The following is a 14,143-nucleotide window of genomic DNA, read 5'->3' on the forward strand; positions in this document are numbered from 1 at the left end:
CGATGAAATTAAGAAACCGTTTTTCCGATTAGACAAGGCGGTGGGGGTTTTTTTCTAGTTGAAGTGAAGTGTGAAGGTTAGAAGAAAAGTAAGGAAAGCGAACTGAGGAGGAGGAGGATGCTAGAGGCCATTACGGGACCTGGAAACGTTTAACGGAGCTGCTGAGGTGAAGACCTCACCTCATATTTTTCTGAACACTAAACAGACCAAGTAGAACATTTGTATCAAGCATAGGAAATTTTTATAGCTTCTCAATCTTTGAATTAAATGTTTGTTACCAGGTTTCACAAAAATTACATTGTTACTTATATGTTTAATAATTTCTACAACAAACCCATAACGCTTGTGAAACCAAAATGGCTTGTCTACATCTGCGGTAACTCTAGTGTAGTAGACAGCATCTGTTCAACTGGATCTCTCGCGCGGTGCTCTGATATCTTTGACAGCTAACGGTGCAACGACCGCCGCCACCGAGAGCTACGTAATTTACTGCACCGTGTGCAACATAACGCATCAACCGATGATGCATTACCTTTTTAGGTTCAGTGAAAAATGCTCCGTTCACCGGAACCCCTTGTTAAAACTGGTTAGGCCGCACAAGAAGTATCTTTCCAATCCAAGAGTTTAATTTGAGGATAAAATATACTTCTAGCATTGATCGTAATTGTTACAGAACTTATGGTAACAATAATGCTTTAGATTTCAAGATTAAACAAATCCACTTTTTTAATGAGATTAACTACATCCGTTTTATTTTTCAACAAGTAATTTGTTCTATTTCCGCTTCAGGCCATGAGATGAGTATCGATGATTGAGCTGAAATGAGTGTTGAACAATTTCATAATTACGGTTGCAAAGGCAATACGTTAAGAAAAAAATCCTGCTCTTCCAACCGCAGCATTTGTTTTCTTCGTCCGCTTCTTGGGATGGCCACACTTCGGATGGCGGGGATGGAGAAAGAAAAAAAATATACCATTTGCGGTTCTACAACACTTGTTTCCGCTGGGCCTGCGATCAGTCTCACTCGCCGTCCGGAGCAATAATAATGAACCACACAACCACTTGTGCTGAACGCTCCTCCTCCTCCAGTGGGGGGTTGTGCTAATCACCCGCGTCAAGGCCTAGATCGGATCCACGCAAAGTGTTACAAGTGACACCAGCTGGACGGATCGCAACTAGAAAATCGCACTTCTACTTAGCCACTGTTCGTAGGAGCGGTGTTCAATGGTTTTTGTTTGTTCATGGCCCAAGGAAGCTCAAGGAGTGGTTCCTGGAGTATATGCCTGGAGTGTCGGGTTCAAAACAAAATTGCGCAACACAAGTATAACACTTGTGTGCCACTTCTGTCGATGCATTGCGTCCCGCTGTGCTTGGATTTGTCTTGATATTCTTATCATCACCTCGGGCCCTAATGAGCCTTCGAGCGCGCAGATAAAGTGTGTAGCCGCATTTTAGACCCATCAACAAGTAAACATTTCTCAATGATTATTGAATTGACAATCGGGTGACTGTAGGCATTGTTGTTTTTTTTTTGTTGCTGATTGCGCATTGGTAAAGATTTGCCCGGGTGGTCCACCCCGAGGGTTGACGGTCAAAGCCAGTGCAGTTTCGTTTTAAATTTAGCTGATGATCTCAAACGTGATAGTCTGACGATCGATTACATCCACCCATCGTAAGATTAATTACGCATTAATGTTCCCTGCAATTGGGTTAACTTTAGTAGTATTCGTTTCCGATCTTGGAAAGTGGAAATCTTGGCGAAAAAATTACTCCATATCGAGAGAAATTCGATCTGTTTTCGATGGCTTAATAAAAGACCTAACACAAAATCAAGATCTTTGAAAAGAAATAGATATACACAGCCTCAAGAAAAAGTTGGCTAGAGACTAGGTAGAAAAAAAAGAAACTAATCAAGAAACTCGATTAACAAGATCGCTTTTTTGTGCTTTTGCACTTTCTTCCGAGCGAAGCACTGTTACGCTATCGTACGCTCTGCGGCGCAAGGAATCAATAACAAAAAACTAGCGGAACTAGCCATGCAAAATTCGGTTTCGTTTCGTCGACGACGACGACCGTCGTGCCCCGCCAAACAGCCGCCAACCAGTCCGCCAAGGCGCCGGCGGTAGGGAGGGGATCTGGCTCTTTCTCGCGGAGGATGATGCCGTTCCACCAGGCCGAGAAATTTGTTGGACGACCGACCCCGTTGCCGATTCGGCGAAATTAAAGCCAATTATCGATCCCGCCGAACCGTGTGCTGTGCCGTTGGAGATTTAAGCGAGGCCAAATAGCCGAGGCGCAGTGGTAGTGGACAAAACAAGAAGAGTAAAAAAAAACACAGACGCTCCCCAAAGTACCTTCAAGGTTTGGAAGATATTCGCGCCTTTTTTTTGTTGTGTTAATAGAAAAAAAGCACCGTAAGCAGAACCGTAAGCCGAAAACATTCGCAACGCACCGTGTTTTTGTCCTCCGGTGAGAGTTTAAATTTTCGACAAAAAAGAGCATCATGTATCGGGCTGGAAAACTGATCAAGGTAATTGAGTTCGCCCGGGGCACGACGGGGAAAACCCGTCGCAAATTCAATGTTACACTCCTACATTTCAAACCGAGCACAGTTGATACTCTAAACTCGGAGATTAGATCTTTTCAAACGGCAAACAATTTTCAACCGAGCAATGTTTTGCAGCTGCAAGATGATAACAATCATGTCTGTAACTTCATTGCGCACCGAGTGAAAGGTTAAATGCGAAAAAATGGACCCGTTTTATTACCGGCATTGAGTCAATATTCTTGGAAACGAAACCATAACAGCACAGCATCGAACGAATCATCGTTTAGCTAGGCGCGCATCATCAGTAACGCTAATATATTCCTGGAAGAAAAAACAACCGATCCGTGGGCCGAAACATGAATTTATTTGAATTCATCTCGAAAACGCCCAAACGGGAAATAAATTGAATTTTTAAAGCAGGAATACCCAGAGCAACATAAAGAATCAATTAAAATTGAAATGTAACCTTTGACACAAGCCTCAAATCGTACCAAAAAAACGTGAAGTTTATAGTCCCAGAGTCCCAGTTCTGTTTGTTTGAAAGCAGAATACTTCCTTTACCTGGATGGAATAGGTATTTTTAAAATTACTTGCCTATCATCAAAAGTTCCTTTTCAAACCCAACGAAACCAAAGCATATAAAGTCCAAGCTAAGCTCTTTGTTTCATTTTTCAAAAACACTCTACCTAAGCTCTCCCGCTTCCAAGCCCACACCCTTGACCCTTGCGAACCCGACCGCAGATTTATCAAACCGTTTCCAAAATCAAAAACCTCAACCGCAAAAATGAAAGAAAACCAACATGCAGCGTCAAGCGCCTCACCGAAGCCATTGCTCCGGAAACCGAGTTCATTCCCCGGTCTCGAGAAGCTCCGGTGGCTGAAACCCGGCAAGCCTATGGACCAAATATGGAGCAAACATGTTCGTTTCCTTCCCTTTCCTTGCCCAGCGAACGGTCGGATCTCGTTTCGCCATTCGGGATGGTACCTTTCGCATGCATGCAGCAGTGAACTAAATCCAGCTCAACGGTCAACCGGCCGACCGGTAGGGTCTGTCTCTCTTTGCAAAACGATGGCCCAACCGCAGGGCCAAACATCTTCACTTCTTGTAGCTCCCACATGCATATGACCATCATGGGAGTACGTTTATGGGAAGCCCGTCCCAAGCATTAAAAACGTAGCAGCAACGACCGGGAGTAAATAAACCGCTCCTTTCGCATGTTGTGGACATTAATGGAATTTTCGGGATACAATAAAAGTGTTAAGCACCTCTAGTAGGGAGCTTGACACCCGGAGCTGGGCCCAAAGCTGCCTCCATTTTAATGGGTACTAATGAGGGGAAACATCAAAAGGATCTACTCTCGTCGGGGCAAAACGTCGGGAAAGTGATATTCCGCCGATTACGACCACGCAAAAGTGGCCAACTCAGCGATGTACGCACTCCTTTGGCAACACAAGAACCCCATTCAAACACTCGCGCCGGTGGAACGACTGGCGTTCTATTTTGGGAAGGTTTGTGTGCTGCTCCATCTCCGGATGGAACGATATCGGATGCGAAGGTGCACCCGATGTTATAGGGAAGGAAAATGAAATACCAAAAAAAAAGGTAACTGCTGCATCACGAGTTTTCCTTCCATCTGCGAGCGCTATACGCTTCGGATCGTCGCTGGAAACTCCAACCGTAATTGGTAGAGAAAATGGCGAATGAAACCTTGAAACTTCCGTGCGATAAAATATTGCAACTGCAGCGCGTTTGGAGCAGAGCTCGCGGATGCACATCCCCTGAAAGAAGTGTTTTCCCGATGCGATCCTCAACCTCATTCGTTTCTTTGATTGATGGATTTTGTTTTAAATGATTGTGCCTATTCCATTTACATTCATAAGATCGCTTCTAACCAATGGGATGCTTTCGATAGGAATTCCACATCTAAATTCATTTAAAACCTCCTCCCCTACGTGATGCGATGAGCTTATTCTCACCTTGCGGCCGGTAATAACAGTATTTTGAGACGATAAATTCTAATCCACGGACACCGAAGAATGCCGTGTCTGTGGTCGCCGCGTATTCCTAACCTAGCCCATCTCTTGTCCAGTGCAATTTGAGGGAGGTAAATGCTGAGGTGACCAGAACCGGCCACTTCAAGTTTCCTTATGTGGCCCTTCGCTCATCTGGCGGAGGCTGGCCGGTGCTTGTCTATCTTCGCGTGTCGAAGCGAGCGGATTGTTTTGGTTTCTTGAAGATGCTGACGAAAGCAGAAAGGTGAGACGTGGGTTCGTTTTGCGCACACTCAAATGTGCTGCTTTTATGAGGTGCAATTACAATATTTAAAAACAACTCCACACTGCGCAATAAATAAGAGGTTTCTAAGAAATTAGTACATGTGAATATATCTGTATGCATGCGAAGTATCTTTCGAAGCTGATGCATTCATTCCAATCCGAAAGGGCGGGTTCACTTCCGTGCGTCACCCCGACTTTGTCGCAACAGCTGGATTACAGAAAGCACGCCACTTAGCCCTCAAGCAATTCAGCGTGCAGAATCTTTTCCTCATCCTTTTTTTCTAACTGAAACCTAAGAAGGGTACCACCACGAACGCGAAAGCGGCTGAAACCACCGGCGGAAGGTGAAATTTAGGCGAAAGAACCCAAAATTGTTTCAAAAGCGAAGGGCCGTAACGAAAACACAAACAGGGTAAAAACGCTTCCTTCATATTTTTTTTTCGGAGCGAAATTTTGCAAAGATCAGCAAATCAGGAATGTGTGTGCACAAGCATTACGAACCCTTTTCCCTACCAAGGCGAAGGAAGCAAAAAAAGGTAATGTTTGCAAACCACTTTGCGTATTTGGCGAGTGTATCGTTCGGGGAAAAGATGCGTGCAAACAGTGTCCCCAAACACGAAACCAACGACAACCGGTTAAATTTCCTGACAGGTGCCTTACGGGGGTAGTATTTTCCTGGAGTTTTGGGAGACACAAAGAAAACAAAATCTTAACCCCTATTGGAAGGGTAGGGCGAAGGAACAAGAACCGTGTGTTGGAGGTCGAAACGGAAATTGTTAGGAACCGGAAAACATATTGAGGAGGTTGCAAAAGCTAAAAAGAAAAAAATATTCAAAGATATTCAAAAGTATAATTCAAAGAGAGGCTTACTTAATATGCAAATGGTGTAAGTTATTAACTACAAAATTGTTGTTTGAATAAAAACAAACTTTACTCCACTTCAACGGAACAGTTGCTGAAAAGTCATTTTGCATGCAAAAATTCATATTATGGGAAAAGCAAACAAAATAAGATAAGTGTCTCACACCCGCGCGTCGCCATACACCGGTATCCTCCCTCGCCGAATGGAAGTAGATAGCAATCAATAATCGTAATTAAAGTCCCCTTTGGATATTACATCGCGGCCGTGAGGCTCCACTCTCGAATGGCCACCCCATTCCCGGGCGTACGATGACTCATGCTTGACTTTCCACGTGCACAAAAAGGTGGGGGCTGGGGCTGTCAGCTGGAATAATAAACGAGGAGACTTTGGCGGCATCCGCCAGGGGTGGGAATTATTTTATTTTTGTTTTCCACGTGACGACGCATTGGCCACAAAGGTGTGCTTGTGGAATGAAAAGTGGTATCCGCAGAATTACACTGAAATAAATTTTATCCAAAAGCTGTCAAATTGTTGAAGTAAATCAATTTTAAAAAGTTGAAAAAGATGACGTTCGAAACTCAGCACACACCAGCAGCAAATGCAGCAAATGGAGAATCAAAAGCAAACAACTATTTAGCATTTTAAATTAACCATCACACCATACAATCGATATAGTAACACCGTCCCGGGCGGTATACATTCGAATTCGATTCATTCCGACACGTTTTCCACCGGTTGTGAATTTACATTTCAATAATCCACAAAGGTCACCCCATGGTCTCCCTCCTGCTCGGGCTTGTCGTTGTTCACGATACGGTCTGTTATCGTCCACCACGATAGGGAAACTGTCGGAGAACGATCAAACCGCTTCAATTGAAACCCAAAAACCGCATTTCCATAACCGCCAAACCCAGCCGGCCGGCGACCGGAAGAAGTGAACCTTAACGATACGGCGGCGGTGGCGGCGACAGGGGTTCGGGATGAATTTTGGAAAACTGTCCTCAAGTTTGTCGCTTCCTTTCGCCCGCCACACGGTGGGTAGTGGGCGGAGGCAAACATTACGTCATCTTTCTTTCTTTCTTCAATCATCATGCATACGCAATCGCTTGGCTCGTCGTCTAATCCGGGCGGTTCGGATTAGTGGGTGAAAAAGAAGTTACAAATGCCACGCAAGCGAAGGCAATAAAATAAAGTAACTATCGTTTGGTTCCCCCCGCACCGGAACTGAGCGGTTCTCTTTCTCTAGCTCCGCCGACGTTCTTTTCTTCGATGGGCGACAACTTCCATCTAGGGATAAGGGTGCTTTAACAGGAATATCTAACGAATTTGTTTCGTAGACACTACCTAGACGTAAAAACTGCTTTGCATTAATTTTGTTTTTATTCCAAGTGCATAATTCGATACAACGTATAACTTAGTCATGCTGGCAACAGTCTTTGGACACGTGCAAGAGTTGTTTTTCAAGATGTTAATCAGTCAAAAAATAATTAAAAATTTTACTATTTGCAATCAATCCACCACTAGTCACGTTCTTTGCGCTGTTTAAGAACAGAAAACGCAATTGAGCCGCCTCGGTACTGCTAGTGTAAGAAGCACGATTTCATTAAAAAACCATCACGTTCCCGGCGCGCTTTACGGCGGACGATACTGACGATAATGTGACTGCTGCCAGGCCATGTACGATCGATGTCGGACTCGTTAGGAACCGGCAACGCCATAAGTCACCAAAGCGATGAGACAATCCCCAAGCTCCGGGGGCGCTCGGTGGTGCGGCCATTCTTCGATGATCATCAAAAAATATCAATTGAGACATCTCGCTTCCAGTTCCAGTGTGCCAGAGTCTCGTCGCACGCTTGAATGGGTTGAACGAGCTTTCCGTTCGGTGACGTACACCAGCGCCAGCCCTGCACACACCCTGGAACGCTTGCCTTAACCCAACGCAGCCGAGGTTTGTCCTCTCGGATACGGATTGATGACGGCGCTCGGGGTGGCACGCGGCGTCAATCATATCTTCCGACCGAGTCGACACCGAGAGGTTAAGTTCAACTTAACGAACGCGCTAAAGTGCTCCGTGTCTCCGCTTCCCGAGCGGATGGACTCCTCCGTAATGGGTCGTAACTCCCCCGGTGGAGGACGACGACAACGACGACGACGACGCCGGATAGGTCCCGGAGTGCGTTTCCGTGTAAGAGCGGGAGAGTTCGAGTATGTTTGTGTGTGGTCGGATTGGGTGTAGTTACCCAAATTGGCCGACTTGTTTGTCATCGGCATGTTGTGGACCATGACCATGAACCTTTCACTCCTTTCTCTCTTTGTTGGTTTGTCATCCTCTAACTGAAAATCTATTAAACTACATAATTTTTCTCTACAAAATAGTTTCTAATAAAAGATACATTCACGCCTTTAGATTGTTCTGCATACTTATGATATAAAATTCATGACCTTTCCGGCAACGACCAATAAAACTGTGATTCAAATCTATAACGTAATAAGCATAACACGACTCGGTCTAAACCACGTCTCACGCAAGGGTTAACGAAAGAAGGGGCCCACCGTGCTAGAGGATGATGTTGTCCACGGGGCCACAAAATCCACCACAAGTAAGGTCTGTGGATGAGTGATGTCAGCATTGGGGCAGGATTGGTTTTAAGTGACTTCACACTTTGCTCCAATTTTTGCGCTGCCCTCGCCTCGTGTCCAGTGTGTGCTGCGTCCTGGGGATGGTTTTCAACGCCCCGGGCGGGCCAGGGCTCCACTTCGCTGCTGGCCGTCAACATCATCATCATCATCATCGTGCTCGACGCAAAATGGGCAGTGTGGTCCTGTGTCTTGTGGCCGGATAGCAGCAGAGAGCTGGCGCCACAGCATTCACAACGTGCACAAAATGTAATTCCGTTTGATTGCGACAGCGTGAATTATGCTACGGACGAAGCGGTGGAGTGCCTTTGACTGTGTGCGATGGAGTGTGTGTTTGTTAGGGTTTTCAATATTTGATTGTTACCAGCTGGACACGATATCCTTCATGCGATAATATTTACGCCAAAAACCTACAAAAAACTTTATGAAAACGGTGATTTAAAACACACTTTTCTACAAACAAGAAATTTCTCCGAACCTTTTGTGAAAGCTTCAACAAAGACAGTATTTACATTATTTGTTGAACAGACTCCATAAAGATTCGACATATTTGAGAATCGGAAAAGAAGAAACTAGTAAACCACCGTCCACGTCGTCCGGTCAATTGCCCCAATGTGATGCGAATGCAAAGCATAATTTGAACGGGGCGGCTATAAATAGTCGTGCCCGGCCGGACTCGGGCGTCGACCAGAGTATGCAGTTTACTGCATCACGATTAAGACGAATCACCCGCGACGAAGCTACGATGGCGCCAAGGGTTGCAAAGCAAACGACACGAGACACTCGAGATTGAGTCGATTGATTCGGTGGGCTATTCTGCGGCACGTTTTTCATGCTGGATGCGACGATTTCGACGGTGAGGGGACCGTGATCGAGCGAAGGAATTTACGTTTTTTCTAGGACTCGAACGGATCACGAATCACGCCGCAGAAGTACATCACTGGTAGGAGCAAGCATATCTAACTGCACGGACGTTGATGTAGAGATGAAAATAACAACTATTTTTTAAGATTTGAATCAGAGTGAACGGTTGTCATGAGGATTCGAGCCTTAAGTCCCTCTTTTGTGAATTGAAACGTGTAAAATGAGTTATTAGTCTTCACAGAGATTTAAATCTTTGGGATTCGAATCCCAGAAGAGTGAATGAGTGAGTAAAAGAGTTGCTAGTAGAGTTGTGTAAATCTGATTTAGATTCATGAATCTGATTTGAATCTCAAGGTTTAAGGGATTCTTCAATATTTCGTCGAGATATTCATGAATCCTAAAGACACCCCATCAGATGAAAAGTCACCAGCCAAAAATCGGTTGTGAGGCACTTTTATTTTTTGGCCGTATTGTCCACGGCTATGAAAGCATGGTGGAGATTCGTGACAGATCCATGAAAGATTCATGAAGATTCATTAAGGTTTCGAAAGATTCATTAAACTTTGAAGATTCGAATCCGCAAAGATTCATGCATCCATGTGAATGAATCTTAGGTGAAAGATTCGTATGAATGAATCTCGGTAAAAGATTCATTAAGCACAACACTAGTTGCTAGTCATAATAGAGATTCAAGTCCCAAGCAGAGATACGAATCCCAAGTAGAGATTCGAATCCCAAGCAGACGCAACTCTTTTACTCACTCATTCACTCTTTTGGGATTCGAATCCCTTGAAGGATTCAAATAAAAAGTAGTAACAAAAATTATCCGTTTGGATTGAAATCAATCATTCAATAGTAAGATTCAACCCAATCATTCATTCTTACTCAGTACGCACATCACTACGTAGATGGTAGATTTGAACGGAACTCAGTAAATAATTTACCAACAATAATAATGTAAACTAACCAGAATCAGGAGATTAATCATGACCATTTCCGACCAACTTGGAGATGATGTAGGAGAGGCTTCCGTCTGCTGCCACCTTATTACTCATCCTCAACTCGTAATGATTAAAATACACCGCATCATCCTCATTCATCCTCACAATACTTCATCGGCGTCGCCTATCAAATGGCTCCACGCTGAATGAGACTTAATTGTTTCAAGGTACCTCCACGAGCTGCAGCTGCAACCCGCGAAACAAAGTCATCTCGCGATGCATTGTCCGGCACTATCGGCACTATTTCCCCGCCCTCGGCCGTTCCGACGTCTCTTCTGCCCATCGGAAGTCTGGGACGAATTAATACGATGAATTGACATTGTAGTGGGCTTGGAATTAGCAGGAAAAAGTTCATCTTATTTTAAGTTTTATTGCTTGCGTGTTGAGACAGTAATTTTTCCCCATCCCACCCCATCCTCGGATGCCTCCCTCCCTCACCCCCAAAAACCTGAACAAAGAACAAGGCTGCATTGATTTTTCTTCGCTCACGAATCTGGCCGCCCGAAGAACACGTTTGGAAATGGTGCCACCATCGTGTTTTCGGGCTCTAAGTGAAACGATAAAAAACGATAAAAGAAATCTTTGGCTTTGGCAGGAACAAAAACAGAAGCTTTGGCGCGCGCACACACGTGTCTACAGACTTAGCGCGGTCGAGCCTGGAGGACTCCGGTCAGGCAAAAAGCAGTAGTTTCACCGTTTCTTCGTGTTCGCGGCAGCGAAAGACGCAGTTTGTAGCTTAAGGAGGCATTAAAAAAAAAGGTGCACGGATGACCCTTTCCGAGGGCCATGGGGGCTAGTGACCACTGCGCAACGAAAGCATAGTGCAGAGCGAAAAACAAGAAGAAAAACTGTTCGTAACTAATGTGAGACGCCTTTGTGCCGTTGCAGTTGCACAGTTGCACTTGCAGTTGAGTGCAGTTTGGCGGCAGGCTTTATGAAAGGCGTCAATAAGGCCACAACAATAACAAGAGTACGGTGCGTGTGTGCCGAAGCAAACACCACGCTGCTGGGAAAGGGCGAGAAAACGTGGAAAAACAATAAATAAACCCGTAACGAAAACTATTTACGCTCGAGTCTGCAAAAACGCTGCTTCGTTTTCGATTTTAGTTTACCCGTGGTAAAGAAATGATTTCTTGTTTGGTTTGCTTTTTTCTTTCACTTTTTTCCACCAACGTGACAAAGAGCGGCCGAACGGTGGAAAAGAGAGGGGAGGGGTTACGAGAATGATGGAAAACTGTTGAACCCCCCCCCCCCCCCCCCAACTCCCTCCTCACCGCCGGCTATTCTGTGTACGCTTTTCCCAAGCAGGTGGGTTTCGGTTTCACCGGTTCGGCGGCCGGCGGCTGCTCGTTACCATTTTCTTTCGAGGAAAATCACCCCGAACGGTGTAGCACGAGAGGGAGAGAGAGAGAGAGAGAGATGGTGGGAAAAATCCACTCCAAACATTCCACCGTTCGCATTTCGTCGTTCACTTTCGCCGGTATTTTCCATTTTTTTTCCACCGACCTTCCTCTCGTTTGCCTGCTTCCCGCCAACCCACATTCACATTCGACAGGTTGTGACCTCACACAGGTTAGCGGCGAGGTCGGGGCGCGGGCGACGTGGAAAAAAACCAATGTCGAAAGTGTTTTCCTTTGCGCCACTCAAGGTGAATGTATTCTTCAAGGAAGGTGAAAAGGAGATTATTTTGAAAGCAGTATCATCTTTTTATCCTGAGATGAGAGAGGAATTTTCCAAACATTCTTCTACTTTTCGTCGTTGAAAATTGCTCAACAGAGTATGATTGAGATGTTTCCGGCTGTTGTTGAACGAAATGAAGACTATAAAGAGGCAATTCCCAATTGATAAAAATATCTTTTTAATTAACATGCATAAATTACTCTTGGAATGATTGAAATTCTTCTTCTAGTATCCTCCGAATAAACTACCATTGTGATTGATTTCAAACATAAAATATTCTTTGCAGCACTTCTTACAATCCCAAACCGGATTCTGAACGAATCATCGAAAGCCGAACGCATTCACAGTGTCTGTGGTTTTGCTAAATTTAAATTTCGTTCACCACAAACGAGCACAACACCAATGGTAATGCTTATGCTGCGGTGCGTTCTAAGTGTGTCAACGTTCGCTCCTTTAGCTTCGTTGCCCTTTGGCAGGTTTTCCACCGTGGACCAAGCGGCGGCAGCGACACAAAACGTTACACCGCCCCACGTGGGTCTCTCAATCAGATCCCGTGAAAAACAAAACCCCTCCCCGGTGCGTGAGGAAGTGTTTTACTCAGAAGAAGCCGCGTGGTGCTTGCCAAAGGGGGCTCGAGCAAAGACACTTTTCCCCGCCCCCAACGAAACCAACCGGCAAAGGTAATGGATTGTTGTGTCGAGTTTCAGGTCCCTTCCTCTCCCGGCACTCCACCAGAAAAAGGGTCATTTTCTTCTCGCGAGGAAAGAAAGCGTGTGTGTGTGTGCGCGCGCGCGGAAGGAATTTATTGGCCGTGGAAATTACTATTCACATTAACGGGAAATATCCACTCGGGCGGGCAGGTTTCTTCCACCGCAACGCGGCGCAGATTGCCCGACGGCGCGAGGGAAACCGTCTCGGAAATGGGATCAAGTGAGAGTCGTTTTATTGCCGAGGATCACAAGTGCGAATCCCGTCCCATCCACTTTAGACGCCGGGCGTCGCGCGGCGGCGGTCCAATTTATTGGGAAAAGTTGGTAATGGGGATATCTACGCACAGATTTATCGTTTCCAATCGTCAACCTGTTCGGAAGGACTGTAAAACCTCCGGTAACTTGCGTGGCACAGTGGTTTGCGCCGGTGTTAAAATAGGTCAGAAGAACGAATTTAAATTATTTAAATTTAACCAATTTAGACCAGGGTAAAAGCTACGCTCATTGTTCGTTTAAACCAACGACCTTTTAAATATTGACCTCTTACAGGTGTTGCCAGCAGACGTTATCTCGAATGCGGATGATTTTGTCTCTAATGCATTTTGTTTTGAAAAAGCTCATCAGCTGTTGTCGCTAAACCCTCTGGTATTGAAATAGCTAATCGTATTCTATCTCTAACTCTTCTGATTTTGTCTCTAACCCATCTGGGTTTGTCTCAAGACGAAAACAAAGTAATTGTGATGATGCTACATTGTAAAACTCCAAGAACAATAAACATTATTATTTTTGTATGCTTTAAAATATGTTTTACGCATTTTTGAATGATTTTCCTTATGATTTTTTTATATTCATGCATACTTATATCAACTGAGAGGGCAGGATTGTGGTGTTTAACTCGGTGGTATAAACGTACTAGCTTAGATCAATCAATGTCACTTGACAGTTAAAAGAGTGCGTTTATGCTGCCTACTTAGTTGACATACGTATGCTTGCAGATATAAAAAGTACACGCAAAATTGTTCCAAAATACATAAGAATAGGTTTAAAGCTTATACATTTTTTTTTGTTTTGTAGCATAACCACAATAACTTTGTTTGTTCTCTGTTTTTTGCCTGGAGACAAACCTAGATGGGTTAGAGACAAAGTCAGGTGGGTTAGAGACAAACTAAGATGCGTTAAAGACAGAATTCGATGAGCTATTTCAATACTAGATGCTTCAAAGACAAAGTTGATGAGCTATTTCAAATATCGGAGGGTTAGAGTTAGGTGGCAAAGCCTGTATCTTGCTTAAGAATTGTCGATAAGGTTGACGCATGATGTTCAACGTGCATTGTCATACAAAGATAAACCTGATTGTTATTCCAAACACTCTTGTGGTGTTCGCCAGGGAAAACAATTCGCAATGTGCTCCAAGTACTAGTACAGGTCCTACACATATTTTTTGTTGTTCTCTTATCCCCTTTTCTACGTCGTTGATGTGTACAAATGCGTTCCACGTGTCCCCACGGTGTGTCCGTCTGTCAACCGTATGCACCGGAGACCTGGTGCATCCACGATGCACTGC

This window comes from Anopheles ziemanni, chromosome 3, assembly GCF_943734765.1.
Source record: "Anopheles ziemanni chromosome 3, idAnoZiCoDA_A2_x.2, whole genome shotgun sequence".
NCBI classification, from domain to species: domain Eukaryota; kingdom Metazoa; phylum Arthropoda; class Insecta; order Diptera; family Culicidae; genus Anopheles; species Anopheles ziemanni.